This window comes from Anomaloglossus baeobatrachus, chromosome 6, assembly GCF_048569485.1.
Source record: "Anomaloglossus baeobatrachus isolate aAnoBae1 chromosome 6, aAnoBae1.hap1, whole genome shotgun sequence".
In the NCBI taxonomy this organism is placed as follows: domain Eukaryota; kingdom Metazoa; phylum Chordata; class Amphibia; order Anura; family Aromobatidae; genus Anomaloglossus; species Anomaloglossus baeobatrachus.
The window spans coordinates 168598621-168613987 of NC_134358.1; positions in this window are offsets into that span (position 1 = coordinate 168598621).

Below are 15367 nucleotides of genomic sequence, written 5' to 3' on the forward strand. Positions count from 1 at the left end.
CTGAATGCCTCCAGGACGTTGTGCAGTTCTAGGCTACAAGGTGCCCTTCTCCCAAAAGGGGTTTGAACAATGCAAGAGCCTTTCCTCTGAGGTGGGACATAATAAATGTCACTTTGGCCAGGTCTGATGGAAACTTATGAGCCAGTATTTCAAAATGCAACGTGCACTGGTTGATAAAATAACATAATTGCTTAAGGTTGCCATCAAACTACGGTTGAGCAGAGAAACAGGGTCAATCACTAGGTGCAGGAGTAACCAGCTATGTTGGAACTGTGCCAATGGAGTAAGAGCGTTTAAGCGGATGTTCATGGACCACAGATAGGTCAGAATCTGATCCTGTGGGTCATCTCCTAGTTCAACACCAGAAGCATAGGGGAGCTGGAATCAGCTGAGTCCATGGCCTGAGCAAATAGTCACACACGTGACTGGGGACTCAATGAGCCACAGAATGGGCTTACCTTGGAAGTGCATGATTAAGTGCCTACCAGGTATTCACCAGAGCCTCTGTTGGTGCGGTTGGACTTGGCTACTGGTAGACACCAGGTACCACTCCATAGAAGTCCCCAGACTGCGGCAGATGAGTCCAGGATACAGGAACACAGGTACAAAGCTCTGGGTGACAGGCATGAAGGAAACAGGTACTGGCTGGACAGCTGGTACAGACTGGATGGCTGGTTTAAACAGGACGGCAGGCACAGGCTGGACAGATGGTACAGGCTGAACGGATGGTACAGACTGGTTGGCAGGTAAAGGCTGGTTAGCTAGTACAGGCTTGATGGCAGGCAAAGGCTGGACAGGAACATGAACACAGGTTCACAGGGATAGCACTGGTGCAGGGTGGGTATATAAGACCCTTAAGGCCCCTTTACACACTGCAACATTGTAAACGACATCGCTGTAACGTCACCGGTTTTGTGACGTAATAGCGACCTCCCCAGCGACATTGCAGTGTGTGAAACACATCAGCGACCTGGCCCCTGCTGTGAGGTTGGTGATCACTACACATCTCTCAGGATCATTCTTTGGTCCTTTGTTTCCAGCTGTGCAGCATGATCGCTAGAAAGTCTAAGTGTGTAAGGGGCCTTTACAGAGACTTAGTTAGCGACTTCCCTTTCAAAAAGCTGCTTTACAACGTCCCCAATGACTAGCTAGGTCGTTCTGCAGGTCCGTATCGCTGTTGCGTCGTTTTCCAGGTTTGCCTGTTTGACAGCTCACCAGCGACTCACCAGAGACTTTGTAGCGATCCCGGCCAGGTTGGGATCGCTAGAAAGTCTCAGTGTGTAAAGGGGCCTTTAGGAAAACAGGCAGGTAATGGGACACAGGAGAAAGATACATAATACAAGTACAATAATGGGGATCAGGATTGAGTGAACGGGTAAGTTATGGACTCAAGAACACAGGTTCAGGCCAAGGGACCTTAGATCTAGCAAATATATTCTCCAAATTGCCTAAAAAATTAATCAAAATCTATGAAATCCTAAGCATAACTGGACTCAACACAAAAATAAACCATAAAAATCAAACTGGTGCCATTAAAAATCCTCTGGTCCTGGGTAGATGAAAATGAGTAATACAAAGAGACTAATTCAATTATAAGGTGTTATGAATAAATCAAATTAGTCAAGAAATGCAAATTCAACATGTATTCAACAGTGACTGGTAAAAATTAGTAAAGATTATAACATTAAAGTGCAATAATGAAACAAAATAAATACCAATATACAGGCAAGGTAGTGCTTGGAACATGAAATGATGCAAAAATACGCAGATGAATAATAGTGCTAAAATGTTTTAGAAAAAGTAAAAATAAGTAATAAAATATAGTGCAAAACAAGTTAATAAATATTCCAAAAAGTTAAAAATATAAATAGTCTTCTGATTACTCAAAAAATCTAAATAAATTATAAAAGAAGAACCAATTCAGAGAATGGAGAGAAACAAAGGGAGATAAGACACAATACTGAAAATATATCCAAAAACAATAGAGGTTACCACCAATATATTTAACACACATGAAGATAAACCAGATGACCAGAGCATATAGTAAATCATACAATGAAACAATTCAGCACAGGAAATGTAGCATAATTACCAGATAACAGAAGCCACTGCTCACTCCCTTAAACACGTTTCGTGTGAAACACTTCCTCAGAGGATTTTTAGTGGAACCAGTTTGATCCAAATTAATTTTGAAAATAATTTTTTTTTATTGCTACCAGATTGCGTCCTAATTTGACCTTATTTATTATACTTACACTGCTCTGTGTCCATACTCCACTCTTGTGTTATTATTGGTTTTTAGTATCCCTGTATCTTTGAATAAAGGATTTTTATGGTTTAACTAGCAAACATAGTAATAACTTTACATGTTGCTCAGGCACCTTCCTAAAGGGGAAGATGTTTTAAGAACCCAGAGGTACTTCCAGATATAGGTGCACTGCCCCTTTAGAAGGAAGGGAGCACACCCATGCACCCCCTAAGCATGCTCCCAAGATACCTCCGAGGCATGCGCAGTTCTCGGGAGCTGGAAGATGCAGCAGAGTGGGAGGACACAACAGTGCAGCCAGGATGGAGAGCATGCCGGCTTCCCTGCATGGAGTAGGGTGAGGAGACATGCAGGAATGTCAGTGTTTCGCCCTGGCCTATAAGGTTGTCACAGGATATTGTGCAATCTGCCTTTCTGCAAGGTATCCACATCCTCCTTGGTTACGGGTCCCTGTCCTTTGGTTTTGCCAAGAACAAGCCAATCGAAATCCTAGAAACACTCTGCACCACACCCACCAGACACACCAATGGGTAGCCTGAAGGGAATAGGGCCGCCCACTTGGGCGGTTGGTAAGGGAGGGTGAGGAGTGTCAGGAGCAGTCAGTCATGTGGTGACTCTCGTGAGGAGAGGTCACAAGTCAGTTGGAGGAGGACAGGAGCTGGGCTCCTTACTAAAACTAGGTGGCAGATGTTGGTCTTGGCCTGGTAGGAGCTGGAACCCCGGTTGCAGGGGATCGTGACAGGGGGTTACACACCAATTTTAATAAGAATTAGAGAATTCAACTGTTAATAGACCGAAAACTGATTACTCTAAAAACAATTTTTATTTATAAACATTAAAATTATAAGTTCAAGCTATATCTCATTGTATGTAGCTATATCGGTCAGTGAACACACATCCAGTCGTGCAGAGCTAGATATACTCTAAAGGGATATCAGACTAGGGAAATTAAGGATAGCCCAGTGAGGTTCTTTTTGATAGAAATTGTAATATCAACTAAGATGTTAAAAAATGGCCAGGTCATAGATCCCTAGTCCTTCACCTTCCTGGCAGCGGAGGTAAACACCATAATGTTTCGGGCGCCCCCGCTCCTCGTCGGCTATCCCTAGTAGGCCCTAGAACTGCCTGTGTGTCAATAATTGACCGAAAGCCCAGAAAGTGTGGTTAGTGCTGAAGTCAGGATTATTCAATCACACTAGGTGCATAGTCAATATGCTGATTAGTATTAAATATATTAGTTGGTCATAGGGGAAATCCCCATACAGAGTAGTTGTAAAAAATGCTCCCCTCAGATGCACTCTAATGGGTGAGAGGGAGTACACAGGTAGCTGTCAAAAATCCGTTACCCAGTGCAGATGACCAACTGCATTAAAGTGGACCTGTAAGAATTAAATCCCAGTAGGGTAAACTTATCTTGCTGGAGAACAACCTCACAGAAGATTCCCGACGCGTTTCCCCCACTTTGTTCGGGGTTCATCAGGGGATGTTACCATCTCATGACAATGCACATAATCCAGGTCACCTAGGTAAAAAACACAATGCCAGATAGACCCACATATTTTAAATGCTGCCATAAGTGTGCCCAGTATGACACATAGGCAAATCACATAGACATAGCAATACTGTTCCCCGGTACAATACCTTTAAGTTTTCAGTGTCCTGCCAAAGGATCCCTCAGAGACTGTAAATGGTAGTCGGATGGTCCTCCTGTTAATGCAGAATGGACCTCAGCACCTCACCCTGTCAGTATCGGGCTGAATAGGATCCGCACATGTATATTGCACTGGATCCTTTTAAAGGCTGGAGACCTCCCACCTCTTCACCTGGCCGGAAATTAGCTACAATGCAGTGCGCATGTGTCAATAGCCCAGCGCTATAAGCAGAGCGCAGTACAAGGTTCTGCTTATCCTAGGTCCGCCCATCTAGATGACGTTACAGACTAAGAGGAGAGGCCTGCGCCCTCCTCCAAAAGGAACAGGCATAGTTGTTATGCTCCTGATCCACCCCCTGCAGAGATGTCACAGAGCCACAGGGAGGAGGGGGGGAGAGGGACTGGTAGAATAAGCACTCCCCCTGCAGTGTAAAGATGTCCCGAAGCTACAGGGAGGAGGGAAGGGACTGGTAGAGTAAACACACTCCCCCTGTAGTGTAAAGATGTCCCGGAGCTACAGGGAGGAGGGATGGGACTGGTAGAGTAAACACACTCCCCCTGCAGCACGTGTTTGGTAGGATCAGATAAAGAGCTGTGGAGCAATGATAAGTTCTCTGCAGAGCGCTGTATACTTGTCTTGATGTAAATACATATTGTGGGACACCTCAGCGCCCCACAGTTAAAGTGTTAGACAATAGAAATCCAACATTCCCCATCTGTGTAGTCACACAGGCTAAAGGAGGATATCCCCGCCACACTTTTAGGTTTACAGCTACTGTTATGTCAGTCCTGATCCAGCCCCTGTAAAAACGTCATGAACCACATGACAGAAAGGGGGGGGGGTTCAAGGGGTGTTCAAGTGCCCGTTCAAGGGGTGTAAATACACTCTCCCTGCAGTTTGATGTGTGCTTTCCCAGATGTGTATAAGAGCCATGGAACACAAATGTGCTCCATAGTTCAGGGCTATATTTAGTAACATAAATGGTAGTTAATAAGTTGGATGCATCTGCCTACACAATCACTAAAGTAAGACTAATACACACTAAAGCAGTTAATAGTTAGTATTTGTTTTATTATTACAAGGGGGTGGGGAGAGGGGGGGGGAGGAGAGGGGGAGTGGCTTAAGGGGTTAAAAGAACCCATCCTTTCGACTGACAGACAGGTGTATTTTGAAACCGAGGATAAATGTCAACTTATGCTAGAAATAGTCAGTTAAATAAGGCAGCTAAGACCATCAGGTCATATTCACAGCAGACGTATCAACGCCTTCAGCACTTGATAAATTGTAGAGATTCCTACTATATAAATATATAGAATAGATACCAAAAAATTACATGTTGTGGAAAAGATGCCACGAAAGGCAAACATACAAAATCATAATATCCTCGTCATCGGGGCTACACCGGACGAAGGATATTGACAGCAGATTGTTAACGTCTCATCATACTCTTTGTCTAGGATGGAGGAAAATATACTAAGCTGCGGATTGTCATTTGTACCGACGTCACGCTTTGATGCGTTTATCTGGACTAAGGATTTAGAACTCTTCCTGAGGAAACTCAGGTGGAGGAAATTCTTTAGACAAAATGACATCACTGAATGTCGTAGGCTGGGTATTCCTCTGGACTCTCTGTCTGATGTCAGACTACTGGCGAATCTATCCGAAATGGAACCTGGTACCTCAGGACTAGGTCCCTTTACGAGTCTCAGACCTAAAAGCACGAGGATACCGCCTATAACTGAATGTAGTAGTCTCGATATTTTTTCTAATTTGGTCACAAGGGACATTCGGAAGATCAAACCTAGATTGACAAGCAAAAAACCAAATCTGACATCTATGGAGAGAGAGGCACTTCTCGAGCTTGAGAAAAATCAAGACATCACAATCAAGCCCTCCGATAAGGGGGGCAATGTAGTTGTGATGGACACAGAACAATACATCAGCATGTGCCTTAGGATACTATCTGACAAACTTACATATATGGTCCTACCGGTTGATCCCACACCTAAGTTTACTTCTGACCTTATTGCAATTATTAATGAGGCCTTTGACAACTCTTTGATATCTAAGGATGAAATAGACTTTCTATACCCTAAATTTCCAGTGATTGCAACGTTTTATTCTGTACCAAAGATCCACAAGGGGCTATATCCCCTGAGGGGACGCCCAATAGTCGCCGGGATTGATGCCCTAGGACAAAATCCAAGCATCTACCTCGACCAGGTGTTACGATCCTTCGTTATTGCACAACCATCCCATATTAGGGATACAATGGATTTGCTGTGTAAACTGGAAGGCATACACCTTGGACCAGGTACAATCTTGGCCTCTATCGATGTGGAGCAGCTTTATAGCTGTATTCCGCATGAGAAGGGACTGGAAGCAGTGCGCTACTATTTGGACACCAGGGGTATACAATTCAGGGGACACAACCAGTTTATCATCAAATTACTAACGTTTGTTCTGACCCATAATTACTTCACCTTTAACAACAAGTTCTACCACCAGCTCAGGGGCACAGCAATGGGGGGCCCATGTGCCCCCACGTATGCTAATGCGTTCCTGGGATGGTGGGAGGATAAGGTGGTCTTTGGGGACGGGGATGTCATCTGGAGCCCCCATATCACCTATTGGGGGCGATACATAGATGACATCCTCGTCCTCTGGACGGGGGATGATAAGTCCTTTGAAAATTTTGTGACACATTTGAATAACAACACCCTGGGCCTCAAATTTACCTTTGAAATAGGAGGTAAGAGGCTGAACTTCCTTGATATATCCATCAATATAAATCAGGATGGCTCACTTGGGACAACGATATTTCGTAAACCAACGGCCACGAATAGCCTCCTCAGATGGGAGAGCCACCACCCCAAGGCACTACGTAGAGGTATACCGAAGGGACAGTTCCTTCGGTTAAGAAGGAACTGTTCCTCCCTACGTGATTTTCATCATCAGGCCGAACAACTCAAGGGTAGGTTTAGAGACAGGGGATACCCCAATGCTGTCCTAGAGACAGCATTTGAAGCCGCACGTGACACCAATAGGACGGATCTACTGGTACCTCGAACCAGGATGACGTCTGATTCAATCACTAGGCTCATTGGATCATTTGACGATCAGAATGACCAAATTATGAATATATTCAGACGTCACTGGGATATCCTGAGGGCAGATCCGGATATCAGAGACTTTGTCACACCACATCCGAGTATCACTTATCGGAGAGGGAGAACTATCAAGGACCATGTGGTCCATAGCCATTTCCTTCCAAAAAAATCCAGTGGTACATGGTTGGATCGTAAACCTGTGGGCACTTTTAAATGCGGCTCATGTAGCTTTTGTCCCTATATTGATCAAAACAAGACCTTTGCCAATTTACACACAGGAAGAATTTTTCAAATTTGTGACTTTGCGAATTGTCGTACAGAAGGAGTTGTGTACAGATGTACCTGTACATGCCCCCTCAGCTACATAGGCAAGACGAAGCGACAGCTACGGGTACGAATAGGAGAACATCTGGGGGACATCTCCCACAAACGCGATACACCGATAGCTAGGCATGTAGTCGAACAACATCAAGGTAATCTTAATTCAATTAGATTTCAGGTGATTGAAGTAGTGCCCAAGCCGGTTAGGAGGGGTAACTGGGACCGGAAAATCTTACAAAGGGAGGCAAGATGGACCTTTCTCCTAGACACGGTCAATCCCAAAGGCCTAAATGAGATATTGAGTTTCTCGAGCTTTTTTATAAAGATAAATACACATCATTAAGGTCAGAGTCAGTTTCCAACACGTCGCAACCTTCGTCCGGTGTAGCCCCGATGACGAGGATATTATGATTTTGTATGTTTGCCTTTTGTGGCATTTTTTCCACAACATGTAATTTTTTGGTATCTATTCTATATATTTATATAGTAGGAATCTCTACAATTTATCAAGTGCTGAAGGCGTTGATACGTCTGCTGTGAATATGACCTGATGGTCTTAGCTGCCTTATTTAACTGACTATTTCTAGCATAAGTTGACATTTATCCCCGGTTTCAAAATACACCTGTCTGTCAGTCGAAAGGATGGCTTCTTTTAACCCTTTAAGCCACTCCCCCTCTCCTCCCCCCTCTCCCTACCCCCTTGTAATAATACAACAAATACTAACTATTAACTGCTTTTAGTGTGTATTAGTCTTACTTTAGTGATTGTGTAGGCAGATGCATCCAACTTATTAACTACCATTTATGTTACTAAATATAGCGCTGAACTATGGAGCACATTTGTGTTCCATGGCTCTTATACACATCTGGGAAAGCACACATCAAACTGCAGGGAGAGTGTATTTACACCCCTTGAACGGGCGCTTGAACACCCCTTGAACCCCCCCCTTTCTGTCATGTGGTTCATGACGTTTTTACAGGGGCTGGATCAGGACTGACATAACAGTAGCTGTAAACCTAAAAGTGTGGCGGGGATATCCTCCCTTAGCCTGTGTGACTACACAGATGGGGAATGTTGGATTTCAATTGTCTAACACTTTAACTGTGGGGCGCTGAGGTGTCCCACAATATGTATTTACATCCAGACAAGTATACAGCGCTCTGCAGAGAACTTATCATTGCTCCACAGCTCTTTATCTGATCCTACCAAACACGTGCTGCAGGGGGAGTGTGTTTACTCTACCAGTCCCTTCCCTCCTCCCTGTAGCTCCGGGACATCTTTACACTACAGGGGGAGTGTGTTTACTCTACCAGTCCCTTCCCTCCTCCCTGTAGCTTTGGGACATCTTTACACTGCAGGGGGAGTGCTTATTCTACCAGTCCCTCTCCCCCCCCCTCCTCCCTGTGGCTCTGTGACATCGCTGCAGGGGGTGGATCAGGAGCATAACAACTATGCCTGTTCCTTTTGGAGGAGGGCGCAGGCCTCTCCTCTTAGTCTGTAACGTCATCTAGATGGGCGGACCTAGGATAAGCAGAACCTTGTACTGCGCTCTGCTTATAGCGCTGGGCTATTGACACATGCGCACTGCATTGTAGCTAATTTCCGGCCAGGTGAAGAGGTGGGAGGTCTCCAGCCTTTAAAAGGATCCAGTGCAATATACATGTGCGGATCCTATTCAGCCCGATACTGACAGGGTGAGGTGCTGAGGTCCATTCTGCATTAACAGGAGGACCATCCGACTACCATTTACAGTCTCTGAGGGATCCTTTGGCAGGACACTGAAAACTTAAAGGTATTTTACCGGGGAACAGTATTGCTATGTCTATGTGATTTGCCTATGTGTCATCCTGGGCACACTTATGGCAGCATTTACAATATGTGGGTCTATCTGGCATTGTGTTTTTTACCTAGGTGACCTGGATTATGTGCATTGTCATGAGATGGTAACATCCCCTGATGAACCCCGAACAAAGTGGGGGAAACGCGTCGGGAATCTTCTGTGAGGTTGTTCTCCAGCAAGATAAGTTTACCCTACTAGGATTTAATTCTTACAGGTCCACTTTAATGCAGTTGGTCATCTGCACTGGGTAACGGATTTTTGACAGCTACCTGTGTACTCCCTCTCACCCATTAGAGTGCATCTGAGGGGAGCATTTTTTACAACTACTCTGTATGGGGATTTCCCCTATGACCAACTAATATATTTAATACTAATCAGCATATTGACTATGCACCTAGTGTGATTGAATAATCCTGACTTCAGCACTAACCACACTTTCTGGGCTTTAGGTCAATTATTGACACACAGGCAGTTCTAGGGCCTACTAGGGATAGCCGACGAGGAGCGGGGGCGCCCGAAACATTATGGTGTTTACCTCCGCTGCCAGGAAGGTGAAGGACTAGGGATCTATGACCTGGCCATTTTTTAACATCTTAGTTGATATTACAATTTCTATCAAAAAGAACCTCACTGGACTATCCTTAATTTCCCTAGTCTGATATCCCTTTAGAGTATATCTAGCTCTGCACGACTGGATGTGTGTTCACTGACCGATATAGCTACATACAATGAGATATAGCTTGAACTTATAATTTTAATGTTTACAAATAAAAATTGTTTTTAGAGTAATCAGTTTTCGGTCTATGATCGTGACAAGGGGCAAGGACTGTCAAGGAGGGCAGCGGCGGCCTTGTGCCATCTCCGGGCAGGGGCCAGGACACGATGGGGTACATGGACCCTAGGCCGGGAAGTAGCTTCAAGCATCCTGGTAATTCACCCGGCGAGGACGAAGCCTTCAAGATCCGTTCTCCACCCGCTCCCAAATCAGAGTACTAGCGCAACGAGGGGGATAGGACTTTCCCAATATACAGTCCAGAAAATCCCAAGCGTGAACCCTGAGAGCAAGCTCACTCCGTTAGCCATACGGGTGAGCGGGACCCGACTAGTTCTATACTACAGGGGCCAACCAGTAAAGAAAGTGCCAAGGGAAAGGTCACAGGCTAACAACCAACACCATCGGGCACGGGATCCAGGCGTGCTCCCTCCCAGCTGCAGCTGTGCTCAGAATTTTGGTTTACAAGTTGTCGGTTTCAGCGCTATTGGACTGAGTGAGTACGCAGTGACCCTCTCCTCCCTAACGGGATCCCCTCACTACCATCACCGAGCCCCGGGGCATCCCCCCTACCCACGGAGGGGTTAAACACCTGGCTGCCATCCCATTACCATCGGGCGCTCCCACCAGCAGCGGTGGTACTCCACCTTACCACACACCGTGGTTGGCGTCACAAACTCTAAACACACAACCCCCCTGTAAATACCCCCTTTTATTTCGAGTGGCCGCACGGCCCCTCCAAGGTCCGGAGACCCCTCGAGCAACCGCGGATCCGGATCCGAGCAGTCTTGGCTGCTGATGCTGGGGTGGCACATCAGCAGCTTTACATCCACCCTGACCTCAATTATAAAGTACTATGGGATATATCCGTTAAGAAATCCAAGGCACCTCAAGCTCCTAAGAGATATAAAAAATATTTATCAATCTCAGCATACAAAAATCAAGTGTCGGTAGCAACGTTTCGGCCAACACAGGACCTGTCAAGCCATTAAAATTATGTATAAAGATTCTTATTGATATGTTCATATGAAACAGCACATCACAGAGGTGCAATTGTGACCATCTGCAAGCAATACATTTGTCCTCTGGATCAACATGCTTGGCTCACATTTTTTAACATGGTTTCATTTATCTTTTTAAAAAGTTCTGCTTTATAATCTGAAATTTTTTGACAGTCTTTTACACTTTTCTTACTACTCTTTTGCTTACTTTAGCTACTTGTAATAGTTTACTAGGGATAAAGTTATAAACAATTAATTAAAGAAGTCTACAGCCTCTCACAAGAGAACGTTCAATATTTAGACTTGTTTTTAAAGCGATTGGAACAATGACCCAACCTCTTTGCATGCATGCAGCCTTGCGTGAGCCTTGTCCCATTAGTTTGTGAACTGTACCATGATTTTCTTCATGTTCATAAGCTAAAGGGGGCTTTACATGCTGCGACATCGCTAATGCGGAGTCGTTGGGGTCACGGAATTTGTGACGCACATCCGGCCGCATTAGCGATGTTGCTGCGTGTGACACCGATGAGCGATTTTGCATCGTTGCAAAAACGTGCAAAATCGCTCATCGGTGACATGGGGGTCCATTCTCGATTATCGTTACTGCAGCAGTAACGATGTAGTTCGTCGCTCCTGCGGCAGCACACATCGCTATGTGTGACGCCGCTGGAACGAGGAACCTCTTCTTACCTGCCTCCCGGCCGCTATGAGGAAGGAAGGAGGTGGGCGGGATGTTCCGGCCACTCATCTCTGCCCCTCCGCTTCTATTGGGTGGCCGCTTAGTGACGTCGCTGTGACGCCGCACGGACCGCCCCTTAGAAAGGAGGCGGTTCGCCGGTCACAGCGACATCGCCGGGCAGGTAAGTAGTGTGACGGGTCTGCGCGATGTTGTGCAGCACGGGCAGCGATTTGCCCGTGTCGCACAACAGATGGGGGCGGGTACCCACGCTAGCGATATCGGGACCGATATCGCAGCATGTAAAGTAGCCTTTAGTCTATTAACAAATCTATATTAAAATGACATTTACATATGAGTGAATAAGGAAAATAAAAAGTTTTGGATTGGCCTAGTCAACATCTTTAAAAAATATGCTGCTTCTCTACTGTAATCTGTGCCTTATAGCGTCTGGTTTCCAATGAAAACATCTTCCATAGTGCCCCCACCTAACTTATCCCACTTAATTTAGAGGTATCTTCTTATGTAGCAAAGAGGTTTTAGGCACTGTAAAACACTACCATTCCAGAGTGACTGGTTAGACAATCTAAAAGCAGCACATACATAAAAGCTTCAAAATATGTCGAAATGAAAGCTAATCTACAATTAGCACTAAGTAACCGGGCCCAAAAGGTGGGAGGGCCTGCCAGCCCAGGGCCTGCTTCAGCTGGATTTGCATCCAAGGACACACATCCAGCTCAAATGCATTGCACTGCAATATAAACTACAGACCAAACAGTGGCTCTCAGCTGGTGTCAGCGATACTGTGACTGGGGACAAATGACAGTGACATCATGCATTGCTATAGCAAGGACCCCGATGTCAGCTGTTGACCACTGCATGCTAAAGAGGAGGATACCACGTGACATGGGAGTCAGTAAAACTGCATAGAATGTTTTTTATTTGCTTGCATTAGAGACACAACAGAGACATATATACCAGGAAAGGGACATATGTACTAGGATGGGGCCATATATACAAGGAAAGGGACATATTTACAAGTATGGGGATATAAATACCAGGAAGGGCACATGATAAGGACATAAATACCAGGAAGTGTCCCAGGATGGGCACATACATACCAGAATAGTGACATATATATCATGAGGCGCACAAGATGGGGACATATATACCAGGAGTGAACCAGGAAGGGGACACAAATAACAGTATAGGGCCTATGATGGGGCATATACTTAGTAGGATGGGAACATATGTACCAGGATGAGGACATAATTACCAAGATGAGGGACATATATACCAGGATTTAGGATATGTTTACCAGGAAGAACAGGATGGAGCACCATACTACATAATGGGAGGGAGGGCAACTCCTATGTCTTTATAAGATTTAGAATGCTGCAAGGGCCCATACATCTGACTAAAAATGGAGGAGCCCAGGTTCCATTTTTGCACTGGACCCATCAAACTCTAGTTACGGTACTCAGTGGCAATAAGCTAGACTATTTGACAGTTATACAACAGAATAACACAAAGATGACAACCATATTTCACTTGAAATTGCTGCTGCTAAAGGTGGGGAATGGGTCATAATTGAAGAGAAGGTAACTATTTTTCTTCTGTAAATGTAAAAACTATGATAATTCCTTTGTCTAACAAAAACATCAAATCAGAAAAAAAGCAATTATACAGGACTATCGACCCTTTTTTTTGCATCTGTATCATCCAACTTATTCTAATAATACACTGACTCACGTTCAGTTTCCATGATATTAAAAAAATAGTGCTAATCAGGTCTAATTTATCCATTCTCTGAAAGCATGAGAAACAGTGTAATTATTATGCATTATTAATATTGCTTAGAGCAATTAAAAAGACTAATATGATACATCCAGACAATATCATAAAAGCAAATCTAAAATAGATCTGTTAAAGTGCTAAAATGAGCATTTTTAACATATATATTTTTCTAATTGATTAAAGCGTATACGAATAAGGGTCAAAGCAGAAAGCATAATGCATACGGATATAGTTTTGTTCAACAGGCCTGCTAATAATGGTGCTGAAATACTTCCTGCTTATAGTCAACTAAGAATGATTGTGTTATGATAAATCAATATAATAGACTTATAACGACTTCATTTGTTCTCAGTAATGCATTTCAGGTACTAGTGCAAGCACTGCTAAAGACGCTTAGGATGCAATTTGGAATACAAAGTATTTAAGCAGTTCAGCAACTTCAATTGTCAAATTCCACTCTTCAACAGTGACCCTAGAAAGCCCACTGAATATGTCTACATTTCATTTATAACAAAAATAACAGTAACAAAAGACATTAAATGGCTGGAGAGTATAGCGACAGAGCTATACAATATTGTTTGTCTGTTAGCTTCTGTCAAAGAGTATAGTACTCTCATGAGAACACTGTATTCAAGAAAGTAGCACTCAACTAATCTATGGTATAGTATCTCAGCAGTGGGTGTCTACTGAAAGTGCACAAAGGAGCTGAGGAGAGATGGGCACACTTCCAGAATCGTGGACTGGAGACAGTGGGCTGGAGCACCTGGAGTTAGTTGGCGGGAACACATATAGAGTGCGTGTGACCAGCTTAGGTGGCCCAGCATTCCCTTTTGTGGCTCAGTGGAATAAACATTAATTTTTAGGTCCATGTAGTCATGGAGTTCTTTATAGTGGAAGTGAAGGTCTAGGGGAAGAACGCCAGGTGGGGGAAAGGGTGCAGGAGGGGGCAAAGCCCCTCCTTGCATGATTAAAGTGGCAGACTTGTGGCTTAGTTTGTGGGCGTGCTGTCTTGGTGGGGTGGCCTGGTGTTTCCTTCTGATCAGTATATCAATAAACACTATGACATGCCCAAATGATATTCTATTATGCAGTGCATAACAAGCTTTAATTATGCAAGGGGTGGCTTCACCCCAGGTGTCTTACCCCCAAACTCCTGATTTTAATATAAAGAACTCTATGACCACATGACCACTATCTTTGCTTCCGCCTACTAACTTTGGACGATCACGCCCACTATCTCTGCTTGCTTATGCCCAGTCGCTTCTGGTCCCCAATACTGCAAAATGAAGGCTACATCATAAACACTTTGGACTCTTAGCTGCAATCTTTGAATGTTGCAATCAGCAGAGTGGCACAATTGAACATACGCAATTTCCACTGCAGTTTTTGTAGCAAATCCTGCAACAAAATGAGTCTAACTGGACTGGTTATCTGTATTAAATAAATAATACGGTATATATCAATGTATCTTAGTTTTAGCCAAAATTGTGTGGTTTCATCTTATTTTCCAATACTTTTTGCAGTAAATATTTTTATGTAAATGTAAAGGACCTAAATGTATGAATTGTCCAGCTTCCACACCTTACTAAATAAAGATAAAAATATTACCACACTAATTATTATCATCTGCATATATCAATAACAAGTATGTGGTTGGTTGGCAGGACCTGGGGAGGGTTAGTAAAGCACAGTTTGTTTTTTGTAAAACAAACTACAGCTAGGGAAAAGGGGTTCTATCAGTCCAGAAATCCCCTTTAATTGGTAATTGTCATTCCAACAAAGTTTGTATAGATTAATAATGCAAGTAAATAAAAGAAATGTTTCCTATAGCTTAAGAGAAAAATAGAATATGCCTCCTTCTCCACTTTCTCATAAAAACCATTAAAGGGAACTTGTCATATCCAGAAACGAGGCTTACCTGCAAATAAAAG